The 20321-nt window shown below is 41.0% G+C and overlaps 1 non-coding gene across 1 annotated transcript; it reads right to left on the bottom strand.

Annotated features, from left to right (window-relative positions):
• Window positions 1-358: 358 nt before the first annotated feature.
• Window positions 359-433, bottom strand: Trnat-ugu. The gene has a single exon. It is a non-coding gene; the product is annotated as a tRNA-Thr (tRNA).
• Between the last annotated feature and the right edge of the window lie 19888 nt (window positions 434-20321).

Here is a 20321-nt window from a genome sequence, read left to right on the forward strand (position 1 = left end):
CTACGTTCTAGGCGATAGATGACCTCAGAAGTTAAGTCGCATAGTGCTCAGAGCCAATTGAACCATTTTTTTGATAGCAAAGTCATATAATAGTATGGAATAGATTAAGTTGATTAAGGGACCGTGGTCCGAAACCGCGCTGCTGCTGCGGTCGCAGGTTCGAATCCTGCCTCGTGCATGGATGTGCGTGAAGTCCTTAGGTTAGTTATATGGATATGGTGTCTGTTCTTTCGAACATGTCCGAAAGAAAAGACACCATTGATGACCTGCAGCTGTCTAGAAAGAAATTAGGATTATATTAATATCATAAGCTGTTGACGGGTGTTGATATATATCAACGGGGACAGGTGAAAATGCGTGCCCCGACTGGGACTCGAACCCAGGATCTCCTGCTTACATGGCAGACGCTCTATCCATCTGAGCCACCGAGGGCACAGAGGATAACGCGACTGCAGGGACTATCTCGCGCACGCCTCCCGCGAGACCCACATTCTCACTTTGTATGTCCACACACTACATTCGTAGTGTCCCACCCCAACACACTCATTACTCGTGAAAGATATTCTTACCAAGTCCCGTAAGAGTTAGGGGAATATGTGAGCATCATCATAGAAGGACGAGGCCATGGCCGGTATCGCCAGAACGATATGCTTATATGGATATGGTGTCTGTTCTTTCTAACATGTCCGAAAGACATATTTGAATAATATATATTTTACTAGCAATGAAACAGTTCCTTGTAGTCTTAAAAATGCGAAGTGTGTGTAGGACGACGAAAAAAAAAAAAAAACGTTTTCTTTATACAAGGCACGCGTGGTAGAGGAAAGAGTAATATATAGCTTTCACAGTAATTACTAATTTCCTTTAGGCATAACTGGAATGGAGTAAGGGGTGGTCGTGGCTGTTGTTGTGATCATTGTGCTGCGTACGAGGCGTAAGTCATCAAATTCGTCAAATGTGAGGATACAAACTGACAATGTACAGGTGACTGAAGTTTAACAATAGTGTTGCACTGACGAACCTGAAATGACAAATGTGTATCGGAAAGTATATTGTCCGACAGTTTCCTGAAATATGCTTTACACCACAAAAAATTTCTGTACTGTGGGGCTGAATGAAACTGTAAGTTCCTGGTGCAGTCCGTATCGATAGCTTTTTTGTTCTCCTTATAAGGACAGAAGTGTTGTTATTTCAAAAGTGCGACAAAAGCAATGATTTATTTTGTACAACTGGAGAAGTTTCGGATGTAATACCTGAAAACGTTTCTCTCTCATTTTTCCAGATTTTGCTACGTCGATTACAAGATTTTTTACAACTAAATAGAATTTTTTTTAATTTTTTGACGTAATTGTTGTGACGTTCCTGAAGGCAGATATAAAGGAGCGGGAAAAGTGGTCCGCTGATGCTTACAACTGCAATCCTTGTATACGAACATCAACTGCACAAGCGACTCTCTCTGTTTTGTCGGCAGAAGTGATAAAATGCGGTTTGAATGCATTCCTGCTTGAAATCGGGGTAATGGGCTTTACATTAGTACAAATTATTTATGGGAAAACAAGAAGCTATGAATTTGACTATAGTACTACCTGTAAATGACATATCGTCTGCACGTTAACATGAAGTAATGTTCACAATTTTGTGACTTTCTTCTGGACATAATTTTCTCAGTCTACTGATTTCCATACCTCTTTGGCCTGCTTGAACGATGTTCATCTCATTTGCAATTCAGAGGGCACATGTCGTATATTTCCCTCGGTAACAGGTAACTGACTCTCATGAACAGTTATAAGTGTTACGAACAATTTTTCTTTCACACTTCTGGTACATATTTTATACCGTATGGAAATATTTTTTCCATTAAAACTATTGACGTTCAGATTTTTTTTCACATTCTTGGTGCACATTTTGTACTGTGTGGAAATCTTTTTTCCATCTATTTCTATTCACGTTTATATTTTATGAAAAGAAACCAGCTTTGCAGACAGGTTATCTCCATGCGTTTTCTCCCTTCGGCGTCCGAACCAAAATATTTACATCCTTTCCCTCGTCACTCTCCATGTTTTCTTTTGGTCACCAATGTACTATATTTTTGCTCTAGACATCAGTTAGCACAACAATCGTCATTCGAACCACATTTCACAGAAACTTCAGAGGTACCTCCTCTTTCTCCTAACGTTTCCACAGTTTCTAAAGAAATGCCGACACTATTCGAATGAATGTACTAGAAATAACTAATAAATTACACATATGTAGTTGTTCAGGAGAGGTAAATGAATTTGAGTGCATGCCATATTCTCCATATTTTATCACTACGAGGTTGAAAACATTAACTGGTTACCGCCGGCCGCGGTGGCCGAGCGGTTCTAGGCGCTCCAGTGCGGAACCGCGTGACTGCTACGGTCGCAGGTTCGAATCCTGCCTCGGGCATGGATGTGTGTGATGTCCTTAGGTTAGTTAGGTTTAAGTAGTTCTAAGTTCTAGGGGACTGATGCCCTCAGATGGTAAGTCCCATAGTGCTCAGAGCCATGTGAACCATTTGAAGCCATTAACTGGTTACCACATTACGTAAAACTCTAGAACGTGCACAAAGACAGATACTATTAACAAGAGTCGAAATGAAGCAAACGCAACGAAAATTAATTTATTTCTATCTCCACTGTGAAAACTTAGCGATAGCTCAAAGGCAATTGCAAATTGTTTTGGATATTACATGAGTTGGAAATTTGTGTGAATAGTAACAGAACAACTGTGCCAGTGGAACTATCAACGCTTTGTACGAGTAAATTACGATCGTGCTGTGTCGTGTTGTCTGTTTGCCGATGAGCCGTCAATCAAGGATGTGTGCCTGTAGTGTTGCACATGCGCCTCCTACTACAGCTACGGTAGAGGTGTACATTTCTCCAGCCGCCTCGTGGGCAAACCATTTGGCAGATTTCAAAGTTTTTAAAAAGAGCTTGCAATGTGTCTAATAAGCTAAAATTTTGACATTGTCTTTCTTTCGGTGTATTCTTCCGGTATCAAAAACTTCGCCCGCATCTCGTGGTCGTGCGGTAGCGTTCTCGCTTCCCACGCCCGGGTTCCCGGGTTCGATTCCCGGCGGGGTCAGGGATTTTCTCTGCCTCGTGATGGCTGGGTGTTGTGTGCTGTCCTTAGGTTAGTTAGGTTTAAGTAGTTCTAAGTTCTAGGGGACTTATGACCACAGCAGTTGAGTCCCATAGTGCTCAGAACCATTTTGTCAAAAACTTCAGGGTACGTTTCGACATATCGAGAGTACAAGAGGTTTGTACTGTAGAGGTATTCGTGGTGGGCCACATCAAACCAGTCAGAAGATCGATTACCCCATGGGGAAAATGTGTCGTTACGTATGCACTGCCCCTGTCTGCGAGAATACTAGCAACATGCACAAGAGACATACAGCCACGATCAGTCAAATAAAGATCTAAAAATTTATCCGTGATCCAACTATAAGAATATACGCATGTTTGACTTAATGTGTGTTTCCCAGCAACTGACGTTTCATTTTACTTTTTGCTCACAATTTTTCAGGAAGTGCACCTGAACTGAAACGTAACATAATTATTATTATAATGGTAGACAGACGACGCTTTTGAGAAGGCAGTCAGTTTTTAGATGTATTTTATCGAATTATAGAATATGGTAGTACCTAAGGTGATGTGAAACAGCTTACCATTTCAAAGAAGTGCAATATTTCCAACGTGTGTGCTACGTCGTAAAGTCAAGCGCCCACACGCCAGTTGGGGACGATAGAGAAGAGATGGCTGTGAGAAGAAATCAGCCAATCGCACGCTGACCCGACCCCTCTCCAGGACGACAAAGCGACAGCAGCGGCCCCTATGTGAAGAGGACATAAACACCGCGCCCGAGTTGACTAGTAGCTTCTAGACTAGCGACTTGGGTAGAAGCGTCAACGCTCATTACTTCGCTTGTACTGTCTATTTAGCACAGACTTGTATCTATGTGGCCCTTTGCTTACGACAAATCTGTGTTACTGTCGAAAGTTAAGTACTGAAATTTTCATTTTGTAATAAAACTCATTAATACAATTTTTTTGTATGTTTGTCTAGCAAACCCAGTAATCAGGCCTCCTAGACACCCCAAATTTGACGACGAGCACGGAGACATAATTGTGTGTGTGTGTATGTGCATGTGTGCGCACTCACGTGTGAGTGTTGGTGGTGGGCGGGAGGAGGGTGGTGGTGGCGGTGGTGGGGGGGGGGGGGGGGGAGGAGCGTGTGCGCAATGCTAGTTTCCTCTGGGTGCCCCTGGAAATAACAAGGTCGGTGTGGCCGAAACATTCCTGCTCTGCTGTCTGAATATTTTTCTCATTTCGCTGCTCCACAGGAACCCTTGTGACCTGCACAAAAGTAAATGTAAAACGCAAACAACAGCTATAATAAATAACGCCAGGTTTTTAAAGCGCTCCCGTGGCTAATGTTTCTTTGTACTGTATCCTCAGAGCTTATTCCAAATACTTCGTCGGATATAACTGAATATTCTAATCGCAAATGTTACTTTTTTTGCCGGCCGCGGTGGCCGTGCGGTTCTAGGCACTTCAGTCCGGAACCGCGTGACTTCTACGGTCGCAGGTTCGAATCCTGCCTCGGGCATGGATGTGTGTGATGTCCTTAGGTTAGTTAGGTTTAAGTAGTTCTAAGTTCTAGCGGACTGATGACCTCAGATGTTAAGTCCCATAGTGCTCAGAGCCATTTACTTTTTGTCACTTAAACTCAAGCATTTAAACTGAAAGAAATGAATTCAGAATGTGTTGTAACTACATAGTACTAGGTAGGTGGGAAATTAGTAACATGTGCGAAATATTTAACTTACTGCTTCTTCTTTATCTCTAGATCATTGTTGCCTGCCACTGTCTCAACTACAAAGTGGAGTCCTAGACTAATCTCCTTCTCGTCCTCTTAACTTATGTACGATGGGAGAATGTACTGTCTTCTATCATACAGAATTAGCAGAACAGAAACTAAAATCGAGTAATAACATTATAAGAAAACTGGCTAATGTTAGCTGTGGTTCTAAAGCAAACACTACAGAAAAAACACCTGTGTACCCTTTCTTCGAATATTGTTCCCCTTGACAGCAAAGCAGATACCCATCTAAATGATGCGATAAGAGTCGTGACGGGGACTCTTAAACCCTCATCAACACTATGGCTGTACCGTCAATATTGCCCGTGCAAATCTCCACCGACAACAAGTTTCATAGGAGTTTTCTGGTCTAGAGATCCGACTTCTACCTGATTTTCAACTTTTTTTTTGAGGTGAAGACAATTCCTTTTGACCAAGATTATTAAGGGGTTGTTGTTGTTGTTGTTGTGGTCTTCAGTCCTGAGACTGGTTTGATGCAGCTCTCCATGCTACTCTATCCCGTGCAAGCTTTTTCATCTCCCAGTACCTACTGCAACCTACATCCTTCTGAATCTGCTTAGTGTATTCATCTCTTGGTCTCCCTCTACGATTTTTACCCTCCACGCTGCCCTCCAATACTAAATTGGTGATCCCTTGATGCCTCAGAACATGTCCTACCAACCGATCCCTTCTTCTAGTCAAGTTGTGCCACAAACTTCTCTTCTCCCCAATCCTATTCAATACTTCCTCATTAGTTATGTGATCTACCCATCTAATCTTCAGCATTCTTCTATAGCACCACATTTCGAAAGCTTCTATTCTCTTCTTGTCCAAATTATTTATCGTCCATGTTTCACTTCCATACATGGCTACACTCCATACGAATACTTTCAGAAATGACTTCCTGACACTTAAATCTATACTGGATGTTAACAAATTTCTCTTCTTCAGAAACGCTTTCCTTGCCATTGCCAGCCTACATTTTATATCCTCTCTACTTCGACCATCATCAGTTATTTTGCTCCCCAAATAGCAAAACTCCTTTACTACTTTAAGTGCCTCATTTCCTAATCTAATTCCCTCAGCATCACCTGACTTAATTAGACTACATTCCATTATCCTTGTTTTGCTTTTGTTGATGTTCATCTTATATCCTCCTTTCAAGACACTGTCCATTCCATTCAACTGCTCTTCCAAGTCCTTTGCTGTCTCTGACAGAATTACAATGTCATCGGCGAACCTCAAAGTTTTTATTTCTTCTCCATGAATTTTAATACCTACCCCGAATTTTTCTTTTGTTTCCTTTACTGCTTGCTCAATATACAGATTGAACAACATCGGGGAGAGGCTACAACCCTGTCTTACTCCCTTCCCAACCACTGCTTCCCTTTCATGTCCCTCGACTCTTATAACTGCCATCTGGTTTCTGTACAAATTGTAAATAGCCTTTCGCTCCCTGTATTTTACCCCTGCCACCTTCAGAATTTGAAAGAGAGTATTCCAGTCAACATTGTCAAAAGCTTTCTCTAAGTCTACAAATGCTAGAAACGTAGGTTTGCCTTTCCTTAATCTTTCTTCTAAGATAAGTCGTAAGGTCAGTATTGCCTCACGTGTTCCAGTGTTCCTACGGAATCCAAACTGATCTTCCCCGAGGTTGGCTTCTACTAGTTTTTCCATTCGTCTGTAAAGAATTCGTGTTAGTATTTTGCAGCTGTGACTTATTAAGCTGATAGTTCGGTAATTTTCACATCTGTCAACACCTGCTTTCTTTGGGATTGGAATTATTATATTCTTCTTGAAGTCTGAGGGTATTTCGCCTGTTTCATACATCTTGCTCACCAGATGGTAGAGTTCTGTCAGGACTGGCTCTCCCACGGCCGTCAGTAGTTCCAATGGAATATTGTCTACTCCGGGGGCCTTGTTTCGACTCAGGTCTTTCAGTGCTCTGTCAAACTCTTCACGCAGTATCGTATCTCCCATTTCATCTTCATCTACATCCTCTTCCATTTCCATAATATTGTCCTCAAGTACATCGCCCTTGTATAGACCCTCTATATACTCCTTCCACCTTTCTGCTTTCCCTTCTTTGCTTAGAACTGGGTTTCCATCTGAGCTCTTGATATTCATACAAGTCGTTCTCTTATCTCCAAAGGTCTCTTTAATTTTCCTGTAGGCGGTATCTATCTTACCCCTAGTGAGATAGGCCTCTACATCCTTACATTTGTCCTCTAGCCATCCCTGTTTAGCCATTTTGCACTTCCTGTCAATCTCATTTTTGAGACGTTTGTATTCCTTTTTGCCTGTTTCACTTACTGCATTTTTATATTTCTCCTTTCATCAATTAAATTCAATATTTCTTCTGTTACCCAAGGATTTCTACTAGCCCTCGTCTTTTTACCTACTTGATCCTCTGCTGCCTTCACTACTTCATCCCTCAAAGCTACCCATTCTTCTTCTACTGTATTTATTTCCCCCATTCCTGTCAATTGCTCCCTTATGCTCTCCCTGAATCTCTGTACAACCTCTGGTTCTTTCAGTTTATCCAGGTCCCATCTCCTTAAATTCCCACCTTTTTGCAGTTTCTTCAGTTTTAATCTACAGGTCATAACCAATAGATTGTGGTCAGAGTCCACATCTGCCCCTGGAAATGTCTTACAATTTAAAACCTGGTTCCTAAATCTCTGTCTTACCATTATATAATCTATCTGATACCTTTTAGTATCTCCAGGGTTCTTCCATGTATACAACCTTCTTTCATGATTCTTAAACCAAGTGTTAGTTATGATTATGTTGTGCTCTGTGCAAAATTCTACCAGGCGGCTTCCTCTTTCATTTCTGTCCCCCAATCCATATTCACCTACTATGTTTCCTTCTCTCCCTTTTCCTACACTCGAATTCCAGTCACCCATGACTATTAAATTTTCGTCTCCCTTCACAATCTGAATAATTTCTTTTATTTCATCATATATTTCTTCAATTTCTTCGTCATCTGCAGAGCTAGTTGGCATATAAACTTGTACTACTGTAGTAGGTGTGGGCTTCGTATCTATCTTGGCCACAATAATGCGTTCACTGTGCTGTTTGTAGTAGCTTACCCGCATTCCTATTTTCCTATTCATTATTAAACCCACTCCTCCATTACCCCTATTTGATTTTGTGTTTATAACCCTGTAGTCACCTGACCAGAAGTCTTGTTCCTCCTGCCACCGAACTTCACTAATTCCCACTATATCTAACTTCAACCTATCCATTTCCCTTTTTAAATTTTCTAACCTACCTGCCCGATTAAGGGATCTGACATTCCACGCTCCGATCCGTAGAACGCCAGTTTTCTTTCTCCTGATAACGACATCCTCTTGAGTAGTCCCCGCCCGGAGATCCAAATGGGGGACTATTTTACCTCCGGAATATTTTACCCAAGAGGACGCCATCATCATGTAATCATACAGTAAAGCTGCATGCCCTCGGGAAAAATTACGGCTGTAGTTTCCCCTTGCTGTCAGCCGTTCGCAGTACCAGCACAGCAAGGCCGTTTTGGTTATTGTTACAAGGCCAGATCAGTCAATCATCCAGACTGTTGCCCTTGCAAGTACTGAAAAGGCTGCTGCCCCTCTTCAGGAACCACACGTTTGTCTGGCCTCTCAACAGATACCCCTCCGTTGTGGTTGCACCTACGGTACGTCTATCTGTATCGCTGAGGCACGCAAGCCTCCCCACCAACGGCATAAACAAAATGGCGCCGAAGATCCTAACGCACGCCGTGGACCGGCAGGCAGGTGGACCTGGTTCAGGTAACTACGTGGTCTGAAACAGACCAGACCAAAAATTATGAAAATGTATAACATATATAAGTATACCTACGGTCAGAATCTATGAAAAGTGAAAAAAAATGTAATTTTTTTACCAAGTGGCGGCTATTTGATAAAAAAGTAAGAAAAATCGACTTTGATTGGGGATTCAAACGTAAAAAAAAATCAGTGTTTTGGAACTCGTTTAAATTTTAGATGTTCCAAACTCTACAAAAATTGAAAAGCGGCATAAAAATCGGCGGAATAGTTTTTCGGCAACCCAAACACTCAATAAAAAAGACTTTTAAGGAAACGCGTTTAAGGTTTTGGTCTTTTGGGACGTTCCATCAATCTGGGAACTACCTTCCTCGATCTCGTAAATCTAATTGCCATGTCTCTCTTCCTCCAAGGTCGCAGATATGGCATCTTTACTGACATCTTTACTGGCGCCGTTCTAGGCGCTTCTGTCCAGAACCGCGCGACTGCTACGGCCGCAGGTTCGAATCCTCCCTCGGGCATGGATGTGTGTGGTGTCCTTAGGTTAGTTAGGTTTAAGTAGTTCTAAGTTCTTGGGGACTAATGACCTCAGACGTTAAGTCCCATAGTGCTCAGAGCCATTCGAACCATTCAGGTGCGCTGTAATGTGAGCGTACAAGTCGATCCGCGTTACGCCTTCCGCAAAATTCGAACGACATGTTGCCAGGTTGAATGTTCGTGACATTCATAGTCCGTGCGAGTCTCATGAAGCCGTCGTCGAAAATAACTGTAGCCAAATCGTTTGCAATTTCGACTACTTCTTTACCGGAGTATGTTTTGTGGAAAGCATCCAAAGCAGCGAATTTGTGGAGTCGTTAGAGTTTTGAGTGTTCGCGACAACACAGCTTTCCAGTAAATTGACATTCGATAGATCATCGTACACAGGTCTGATTGCCTCCGAGCGCCATCTGCAATCGCTCGAAGACGCAGGGCTGCCGTTCCGATGATCGTGAATTTCGACTGTATGCAATAGATTGCGGGCAAACTCATTTGGCCGACATATTCTCCATAAATAACAGGTATCGAAAAATGCATTAAAAATCGATTTTTTGAAGCTAATAGCCCAGAAAACCCCCTTAACACCAAAATAGATCAAACTCAAAAGATCCAGAAACTTCCCTATTCATGAAACACTGAATGACTTACAGCGCACTCGTATAAAATCTAGGGAACCAATCTAGTTAAATACTGGCCAACTCGCCACAGAATGGGGAAGTCAGTGGACATCCTCCCATGATCATAAGAAATTTGGCAACCAGATACAACAATCCAACTCCTAAATGTGAGCCAACTATGAAAAATACGAAGATCACTTAACTTTATCAGAATTGGCCATTGCATAAGTAGGAACATCTGTACAAACGCTGGTGCATATTTTGCACGCCTACCCAAAAATAAAATTTATAAGCACCTATAAGGCTTTGTAGATGCATCATGTGGAGCATTTAAACTGGTTGAGTCTTAGGATATGCAACAATGATGAAAAACGGATCTTTCAAAATTTTTATCTACTGCCGGCCTTCCGGCTTCCCTTATACACTCCTGGAAATTGAAATAAGAACACCGTGAATTCATTGTCCCAGGAAGGGGAAACTTTATTGACACATTCCTGGGGTCAGATACATCACATGATCACACTGACAGAACCACAGGCACATAGACACAGGCAACAGAGCATGCACAATGTCGGCACTAGTACAGTGTATATCCACCATTCGCAGCAATGCAGGCTGCTATTCTCCCATGGAGACGATCGTAGAGATGCTGGATGTAGTCCTGTGGAACGGCTTGCCATGCCATTTCCACCTGGCGCCTCAGTTGGACCAGCGTTCGTGCTGGACGTGCAGACCGCGTGAGACGACGCTTCATCCAGTCCCAAACATGCTCAATGGGGGACAGATCCGGAGATCTTGCTGGCCAGGGTAGTTGACTTACACCTTCTAGAGCACGTTGGGTGGCACGGGATACATGCGGACGTGCATTGTCCTGTTGGAACAGCAAGTTCCCTTGCCGGTCTAGGAATGGTAGAACGATGGGTTCGATGACGGTTTGGATGTACCGTGCACTATTCAGTGTCCCCTCGACGATCACCAGTGGTGTACGGCCAGTGTAGGAGATCGCTCCCCACACCATGATGCCGGGTGTTGGCCCTGTGTGCCTCGGTCGTATGCAGTCCTGATTGTGGCGCTCACCTGCACGGCGCCAAACACGCATACGACCATCATTGGCACCAAGGCAGAAGCGACTCTCATCGCTGAAGACGACACGTCTCCATTCGTCCCTCCATTCACGCCTGTCGCGACACCACTGGAGGCGGGCTGCACGATGTTGGGGCGCGAGCGGAAGACGGCCTAACGGTGTGCGGGACCGTAGCCCAGCTTCATGGAGACGGTTGCGAATGGTCCTCGCCGATACCCCAGGAGCAACAGTGTCCCTAATTTGCTGGGAAGTGGCGGTGCGGTCCCCTACGGCACTGCGTAGGATCATACGGTCTTTATCGTGCATCCGTGCGTCGCTGCGGGCCAGTCCCAGGTCGACGGGCACGTGCACTTTCCGCCGACCACTGGCGACAACATCGATGTACTGTGGAGACCTCACGCCCCACGTGTTGAGCAATTCGGCGGTACGTCCACCCGGCCTCCCGCATGCCCACTATACGCCCTCGCTCAAAGTCCGTCAACTGCACATACGGTTTACGTCCACGCTGTCGCGGCATGCTACCAGTGTTAAAGCCTGCGATGGAGCTCCGTATGCCACGGCAAACTGGCTGACACTGACGGCGGCGGTGCACAAATGCTGCGCAGCTAGCGCCATTCGACGGCCAACACCGCGGTTCCTGGTGTGTCCGCTGTGCCGTGCGTGTGATCATTGCTTGTACAGCCCTCTCGCAGTGTCCGGAGCAAGTATGGTGGGTCTGACACACCGGTGTCAATGTGTTCTTTTTTCCATTTCCAGGAGTGTATATACACGACTACTGCTTCCACAATGGCGGGTTATCAAGTTTTGAGTATGAACGTGGTGTTATAGTCGGCGCACGAGCGGTAGGACACATCATCGGCCAGGTAGCGCTGAAGTGGGGATTTTCCCGTACGACCATTTCACGAGTGCACCGTGAATATCAGGAATCCGGTGAAACATAAAATCTCCGACATCGCCGCTGCCAGGAAAAGTTCCTGCAAGAACGGGACAAACGACGACTGATGAAACGTCCCCTTTGAACAATTATACAAGACTGTGCTTAAACTGACACACAATATTTTGTTAGCGCAACGCAATCTGACTTTCAAAATTCCCTACAAAAGAATGGCCCTGACTAACATTAAACTATACCTTTCACAAATCACTTACCTCACAAAAATCTTCGCTGCTCAAGCTACTGCAATACAGCGAGCGCCACTACTGCCAGCTAAATAAAAGATTCAAACTATGGAAGGCACTAACTACTGATAGGGATAGTTAGCAAATGAAAGATATTAATAGAGAACAAACAATGTATTTACCTTGATATCATCATATATAAATATAGCAGTTCATGACAAATTTCAAAACTCCGCCATCTCTCTCCCCACATCCACCACTGCTGGCGGCTCACCTCCAACTGCGCAACGCTACGCGCTGTTCACAGCCAGCTGCCTAACACTACAATGGCGAGTATTACAACAATGCAAAGCAGCCACAGACTGCACACAGCACAGCCAGTGATTTTCATACAGAGGTGGCGTTACCAATAAAAAAACCTAAACAGCTTACTTACATAGCCCCCATGCTCCCCACAAAAAATTTTACAAATTGGATTGGGCAGTGGCCAATACAGATTTGAAAATTTTTTTTCATAATTACAATAACAAAGAAATCAAATGCACACACTTATTGATACAATGTTGGTCAAAAGCTAAAATTGTCTCACAGTCCATAAAGACAGTCCTAATCGTACATAACAGGAGAATAGCAGTGTTTTTCTCAAAGTCTGAGCAGTAAAAGAAAATGCACACGGAAGTAGTGAATTTCCATGCAGTCTTGAAGAAGTAGTGTTGTCCTTCCAATGGAAAGACAGTGCTGATTCTCGACATGCAGACAGGTAATGGGCCACAACAGAGCAAACCCACAGCAGAGTCAGTCGAAATTTTGAAGAGTATTGGTAGGTAGGTCATCACAGAGCAGACCCACTGTAGTCCTGGTAGAGATTACGGTATTGGTGGGCCACCAGAGGTGCAGACCCACTGCAGTCCTTGTAGAAATAATGGTATTGATGGATCATCAAAGATGCAGACCCACTGTAGTCCTTGAAGAGATTACAGTATTGGTGGGCCATCGAAGGTGCAGACCCACTGTAGTCCATGTAGAGACGGCCAGCAGCCATCTGTTGTGACTGTGCAGGTGCACAACCACCATCGAAGAGTCTTGCGGAGAATATAGCAAGTCCATAAACCACCACTTGTGCACTCACAAAGTTTTTGGAATTGTCCTTAGAACCAGCAATGCTGTTATCCAGTCCCTTGCTGAATCATTAACACACGTGCAAACACTATCAGTCCCTACTTCTCACATATTGTTCATATACTATGACCAACAGAAACGTGTGCAGTGAAATGTAACTAACAAGTTAATAATATCATGAACTGGTGACAATTACAATTTTATAACATAAGAATACAATAACAAAGGTACAAAACACATCATTAAAAACATAATAATACAGATAACGTTTGCAGTAATAGGGGCTTTACAAAAGAATAGAAATAAACATATACATCAGTGTTACAGGAATTATGACATAAGTAAATACATAAAAGATCAGAATAACTTTTGAAACATCAACTTTACACATGAGCATTAAAACAAAACAAAATTAATAATGTCTAACATCTTTACAAAGTAAATAACATATTATTAACGCAAATTATATTTGAGGATAACAATATTCCTCATCATAGTTCATGTAGCTGAGTATGAGAAAAATTCTACAACAAAAGTCTGATGAGGTAAACATATAAAGACAGGAAGAACATATATACACAAGGGTACCCAAACACGTAGTGGGATAACACAAAAGGAAAGGACAGGGTTTGTTTCATTGCAGTATTTTGCAAACAAAACTTTCTTTGCTTCTTGGAGATCTCCCTTCATTCATCATTATTCCCAAAAGTCCTATCTAAGCCTGCCTTCTGTATTTCGTTCACATCCTCTGTCAAAAATAGTTTTTCTCTCTGCTTTCTGTATTCTGTTCACATCCTCTGTCAATAATAGTTTTTCTCCACTGTACAGTATCCTTTTTATTTTGCCAGACCATTTTCTGATAGCTTCTCAATGCATTTCTTATAAATTTATAATAGTTAGTTTCTTATATAGTCTCCTCTTAAGCTAACTTAAATCTACTGAGCTGAGATACTAAACTAAGGGACGAGGCAATGCAGCAGCACATAACAAATTAACACAAACAGCAATGCAAAAAAAATGGAAAATTGCAAAGCAAGCTACAGTAAATATAAATTACCAAGCAATGCAACATTACAACTAACATGAGCCAATGTACAGTAGCAAGAAAAATAAGTCAGTAGTAAAATTAGCTTAACAGAGTAACACAATTTAAAATTCAGGAGCACTATGCCTGGCAAACAGCAGCAGCAAATATAAAAAATATAAAAAATATAAAACTTATATCTATACATGACAAAGCTCAAGCAGAAAAAATATTACAGTAAAAACAACAATGCAGATAAGGGAAATGTATATTCACATCTTAATATCTATATAATTAAAGTGGTGCACCACAACAACTGATTTTAAAAAGAAATATTACCATGTACTTGAAAAGAAAATTATGTGTTACTGTTACTAGTTCCTTCTTATTGTTCTTTCCTTTCCAAGTGCTCCTTTTTTAAAGAATGTGGATCATAAAATAATTATTTAATAGATCTGTTGACAGAAAGTGTTCACATTAGCAAATGCATTTTATTTTATAAAAGCAATGCTGCAACACAGCTGGAAACCAGATATCAAGTGAAATAAGCAACTACAAAAAGCAAAGCATAAAAATATCATTCAATAGTCATGTGGCATTTCGTAAGTCAGTAGCTCTCAACTCTCATAGAAAGACACTTGTCATAATCAGGTGTGCAGATGTACGAATATTTCCCATCAATTCATAAGCATTGCAGTAATTAGCACAAAGTATGAGTAATCATATGTTATCAGGTAATGAGCGTGTAATATTTGCGATGCTTTCTACAAAGGAATGTCAATAGCAAGGTTAATGGAAGTAATGAGGGTGTCGCATTTGCAATATTTTCTCTAAAGGAATGCCAATGGCGAGGATAAAGGCCTGCCTTTTTTCTTTTTTTTTCTACCTGTGCTTCCAGAAAGGCACACCCTAATGGCTTGTTCTCCAGGTGTTTGACACAGCTGCGTGCCCACGACGCATTACGTGCAGGTGGTCACTTAACTTTCTTACGGAAATATTTACGACACCAGTTTCCGCTACAGTGACAGTCTCACATAAAAATATTTCACAGGTCAAGAATTAGCGTTGCAAATCTGTAGAAAGAAAATCCTATGAATATAACGTTGTCCAAAAAATTTTCGCCGGCATTGTGATACATTCACGCATTTACACACATTTCATAACTCTTAAAGTACGATTCTTGATTTCCAACATCCTTTTTCACAAGTCAAGAGTCCCTACCCACTATTCATTACTCCTTACCTTATTACACATATACGTATCCATCGACACTCGTCAATATTTCGTCATTATAAATATGAAGCATAATCAAATAACTCATATAGCCTCAGCCTATTAATCGTAAACATACCTCAGCAGCATAATACACATCGTCGTCGTAAAAATAACATCATAACACCCCAGTCAAATCTCAAAATCGTCGTAGCTTCCTCCAATAATTAAAAAAATTCTCTGCTCATGTCAAAAGCGTCATCTGCCTCAAACGTACTTTAAAAATCATGAATCCATACCAAATACATCATTCAAAGCTCTCATAGTATCACAATGGTTCCAAAAATATATGAGCATTTCACAAAGTACAGACAAAATACAATTTCATAAGTGTGAAGTTATCCAACTGTGTAATTGCGTAAACATCTGTCACTGATGTAATAAAAAAAGTTTATCTCTCAGTTACATGATCAGATAGCTGTGTAATTTGTGTGTTAGAGAAATATGGTACCGATGTGTAAAGTTGTATAAGCAAATACCATATTAGCTAGGGTTCCTTGTGGTTGCCAAACACATGGTACACAAAGTAGGCGTATACCCCCCTGAGGATTAATGTAATTATACCCTCAGGTGTTACAGATTACAGCAATAGAATGAAATATATCACGGAAAACTTTCTTTGTAATTCAAAAATTTTGAAAAATAAATGGCTTAAGTACAAAATCTCTCAAATGCGTGTCCTGTAGCGCTAAATGTGCGTCTTGCTGTAAGATAATTCTGTGGAAGCGTCGTACTTATCGTCCTCCGAAAGCCAAGTTCTGCAGAAGTCAATGTACTTACCTCATGATAAACAAAAGTGAAATGCTTTATGTATAGATATCTTAGTTATTACGCTTATTGCCGTGATGAAGAAAGTACTGTGCTGTAACGTATTGTTGTGCTACGGAAAAGACAATCTCATTGTTGCTGTACCACAAAAGTTACTACTAAAACATGTTTTACTTTCCAGAAGAATTCAGAAAAACTGTGCAGATATAAAACAGAAACACTGCAAAAGCAACATTATATATTGTCACTCATTAGTAGCGTCGTGATAAAAACGTGTAGCTGTCACATAAACTAACCACTGTGTCATCTGGTATCTCACAGAAAGTACTTTAAATCCAGAATATATTTTCAAGTAAACCAAAATGTTGCATTAAAATCTCATTAGCAGTACCAGTATATGTTTTAAGTATGTGAGCCTTATGGTCGTTACGTAATCGTGCCACTAACAAACAAGAATGTACACACACAATAACGATGTGTCGTCAGTTCACTATAACAATGCATTCTTAATTTCTGTTTAAATAAGTTCTCTTGGTTCTTGACTGGATATATAACTTCAAACATTGTTGTATGTTAACAGTTTCTTAAGTCTGACAAAGCATACTAGTAATGTAAAGTGAAAAGTTATATGGCAAAGACAAAGTTAAAAAGGCAGATTATCTTTCAATAAACGGTTTTACATGTGAAATGTGGTGTAAACCTTTACTCTTCCTAGTACGCAGAGTTTCAACTTCAACGCAATTATCATGTGGTATACGTCGGATTCTGTAAGGTCCATTGTAAACTAGAAAGAATTTGTGACTCAAGTGTTTCTTCTTATGTGACAATGAATGAGCTTTAATGAGAACTTTCTGACCAATATACAACTTCTTTGCATTTGCTTTACCGTGTAGTTTTCTCCTTTTGTCTGCTGCAGATTTTATATTTTTAAGAGCCAAATCAATTATGTCTTTGTGTCGAAGTTTACGTGTATTCGGGAAAGGTACAAGCTCTCTGATTCTGTTCGGTGGTTCTTCATTCTTCAGTACAAGAGTAGGTGGTAAAGTAGTGGAGTCGTGAGGCATTTCATTCAGCACGTTTTGAAATAAGTGTAAATATCTGTCCCAATGCTGATGCTTTCTGTGACAATAAAGTCTGCAAAGCTTATTGATTTCTTTCATAATCCGTTCAGACGGGTTGCAATGTGGTGAGTACAATGAAATAAAAACGGGTTTGATTTTATGGTTGCGAAGCATGCGTGACCAAACAGCAGATCTGAATTGCGGTCCGTTATCTGAAATGACTTTACTAACGTGTCCAACTTCACGTAAGAAATTTTTAACAAAGGCGTTGGATACAGATCGTCCAGTGGCTTTACGTAACGGAGTGAAAGAAACAAATTTTGAAGTAAGTTCAACAGCGACTAGAACGTACGAAAATCCATTAGATGTTCTGACAAGCGGTCCCAAGAGATCAACAGCAGCAAATTCTTTTAATTTAGAAGGAATGATAGGAAACAACGGAGCACGATGTGAGACAGTAGATGGTTTCGCCTTTTGACAAAGTTTACAAATAGACAAGACTCTTCGAATTCTTTTTTCCATACTGTTAAAATAACAAGTCGTTCGAAGAATATGATAACATTTTCGTGGACCAAAATGTGCGTAGCTGAAATGAATGTACCAAATGAGCTTATTAACAAAATCGTCAGGAATGCAAAGTACCCATAGCTTGTCATCAACAGTGCAGCGTTTGAACAGTATGTTGCTTCTAACCAGATAATAATGCCGAATCTGCGTGTGTGTCTTTTCATGCCATTTGCTCTTGATGTCTTTCCAAATCGGATCTTTATCTTGTTCATGAGCAATGTCCTTTAAAGATGTGGTGATGAAGTTTTCAAAGGCGACTTTCTGAATGTAAAGAATACTGAAATTTTTCTCAATGTTGCCTTCTGTGTTACTTTTCTCAAGCCCAGCCGGTGCGCGTGACAGTGCGTCCGCAACAATGTTCTCCTTGCCGGGAATGTAGACTATTGTGAAGCGGAATTCTTGCAGAAACAATGCCCAACGTTTTAACCTGTCATGATTTAATTTTGAAGACATAAGAAATTGTAATGCACGATGATCACTGTATACTTTTACGTGCTTACCAGAAAGAAAGAAACGGAAATTGTTAAATGCCCAAACGATTGCTAAAGCTTCTAATTCAGTAACGGAATAATTTTTTTCAGATTTTGTTAGCACTCGGCTAGCAAAAGCAATGGTTTTCTGAACAGTAATGTCATTTTCTATGGCTTCTTGAAATAAATGGGCACCAAGACCGACTTTAGAAGAATCCGTGCTAAGGCAGAAATCTTGTGATAGATCTGGATGAGCTAATATTGGCGCATGAAGTAACGCTTCTTTTAAAGAATCGAATTCCAACTGTGCTTGTTCGTCCCAGTTCCAAATAGTATTTTTTCCAGTGAGAGAACAAAGTTTTGGTGTAACAAGAATTTGCATATTCAGAAAACGACGGTAAAAATTTACGAGACCTAGAAGACTGCGGACTTGTCTTTTTGTGGATGGAACTGGAATGGCTCTGATTGCTTCTAACTTTTCAGGATCCGGCTGAATGCCTTTAGAAGAAATAATATGTCCCAAAAACTTCACCTTTGTCCGACCGAATTCAGACTTTTCCAAGTTAACTGTAATTCCAGATTCTGCAAAAATGCGTAACAAACTGTTGAGGATGCGATTATGTTGTTCCCATGAAGCTTCTGCTATTAGAATATCGTCCACATATAAGGTGATGTGACGTTTTAAGAACTCAGGCAATATGGAATTTAGCCCGCGAATGAATGCTGCTGAAGAAATGTTCAAACCAAAGGGAAGTTTCCGAAACTGATAACAAACGCCAAAACAAAGGAAAGCTGTGTATTTTCTACATTCTGGATGAAGTTCGATCTGATAAAAGCTGGATCTGAGATCAATGGAAGACAACACTTTTACACCATTAAAATTTTGAAGAAGTTCTTCCAACGTTTGCGGCCTGTCTGTTTCAGGAATAATGATAGTATTGATTTGTCTCGAATCTAAGACAAGTCTGATCGATCCATTTTTCTTCTCAACAACATGTAATGGATTGTTGTATGAGCTTACTGCAGGCTCAATAATGCCCTCATCAAGCATAGATTGTACTTCTGTTCTAACACGGTCCCTATAATGCGCCGGAATTACGTATGGTCAAACACAAAATTTAGTATGCTCACGAACACGAAATTGGTATTGAAATCCCTTGATTGTTCCTGTTTTATGAGTAAAAACTGTGGAATGTGCTTGTAAAATCTCAAAGAGGTCCTGCCTATCAGTGTCATTACAATTCTCAATTGTTTGAATTTTATTCTGAATTAACTTATTAGTTTCAAATATGCCGTCGACATCATCCCTGTCAGTAACTGCAGAGTGATTGTTAGTGTCAAGTTCCGTTGAAAATTCCGAACTGTTGTCTAACAGGAGGTAAAGCCGATTAATTTCTTCGTCATGGTTTGAGAGCCAATCTTCAAATTTCAAAGCTACTGACTTACCTTCTTTTTCTAAACTAATTTCAGCATCGTGAAAGCTTAAGATTGCTTTGTATTCATTCAAAAAGTCTACTCCCAGTATAATTTCCGTCGACAATAATGGAACAATAAGAAAGCTCATAGAGAAGCTGTGGCTTTGACAAAAGAATTCTAAGTTGGTTTGTTGGCGTACATCTACACTTTTTCCAAAGATTGCACCTTGTAATTTAATCTTACGTAACGGAAGTGTGGGACAATCGTTCGATTTGTTGCATTTGCTAAAGGCTGTTTCAATAATTACTGAAATGGGACTGCCAGAGTCAAGTACTGCCGTAAATTTTACATCATTTACTGTAATGTGAATCACAGGATATGCAATGTTGTTATGTTTTATGTCGTGTTCCTGGAGTAACATGTCCCTAATCTCTTCCATTTTTACGTAATTACTAGCTACGGCAGCTGCGTCGTCAGTTTCATAAGTACGTTTTGTGGCTGCCAGCGGTGTGAGTCATTGCCTATTGTCTCTTTGTTGGTGCGCGTCGTTATTGGGGTTTGGAGACCTAACTTCTACAAATTCACCGTGACGAGAGGGCCCT

This window comes from Schistocerca americana, chromosome 6, assembly GCF_021461395.2.
Source record: "Schistocerca americana isolate TAMUIC-IGC-003095 chromosome 6, iqSchAmer2.1, whole genome shotgun sequence".
Lineage (NCBI taxonomy): Eukaryota > Metazoa > Arthropoda > Insecta > Orthoptera > Acrididae > Schistocerca > Schistocerca americana.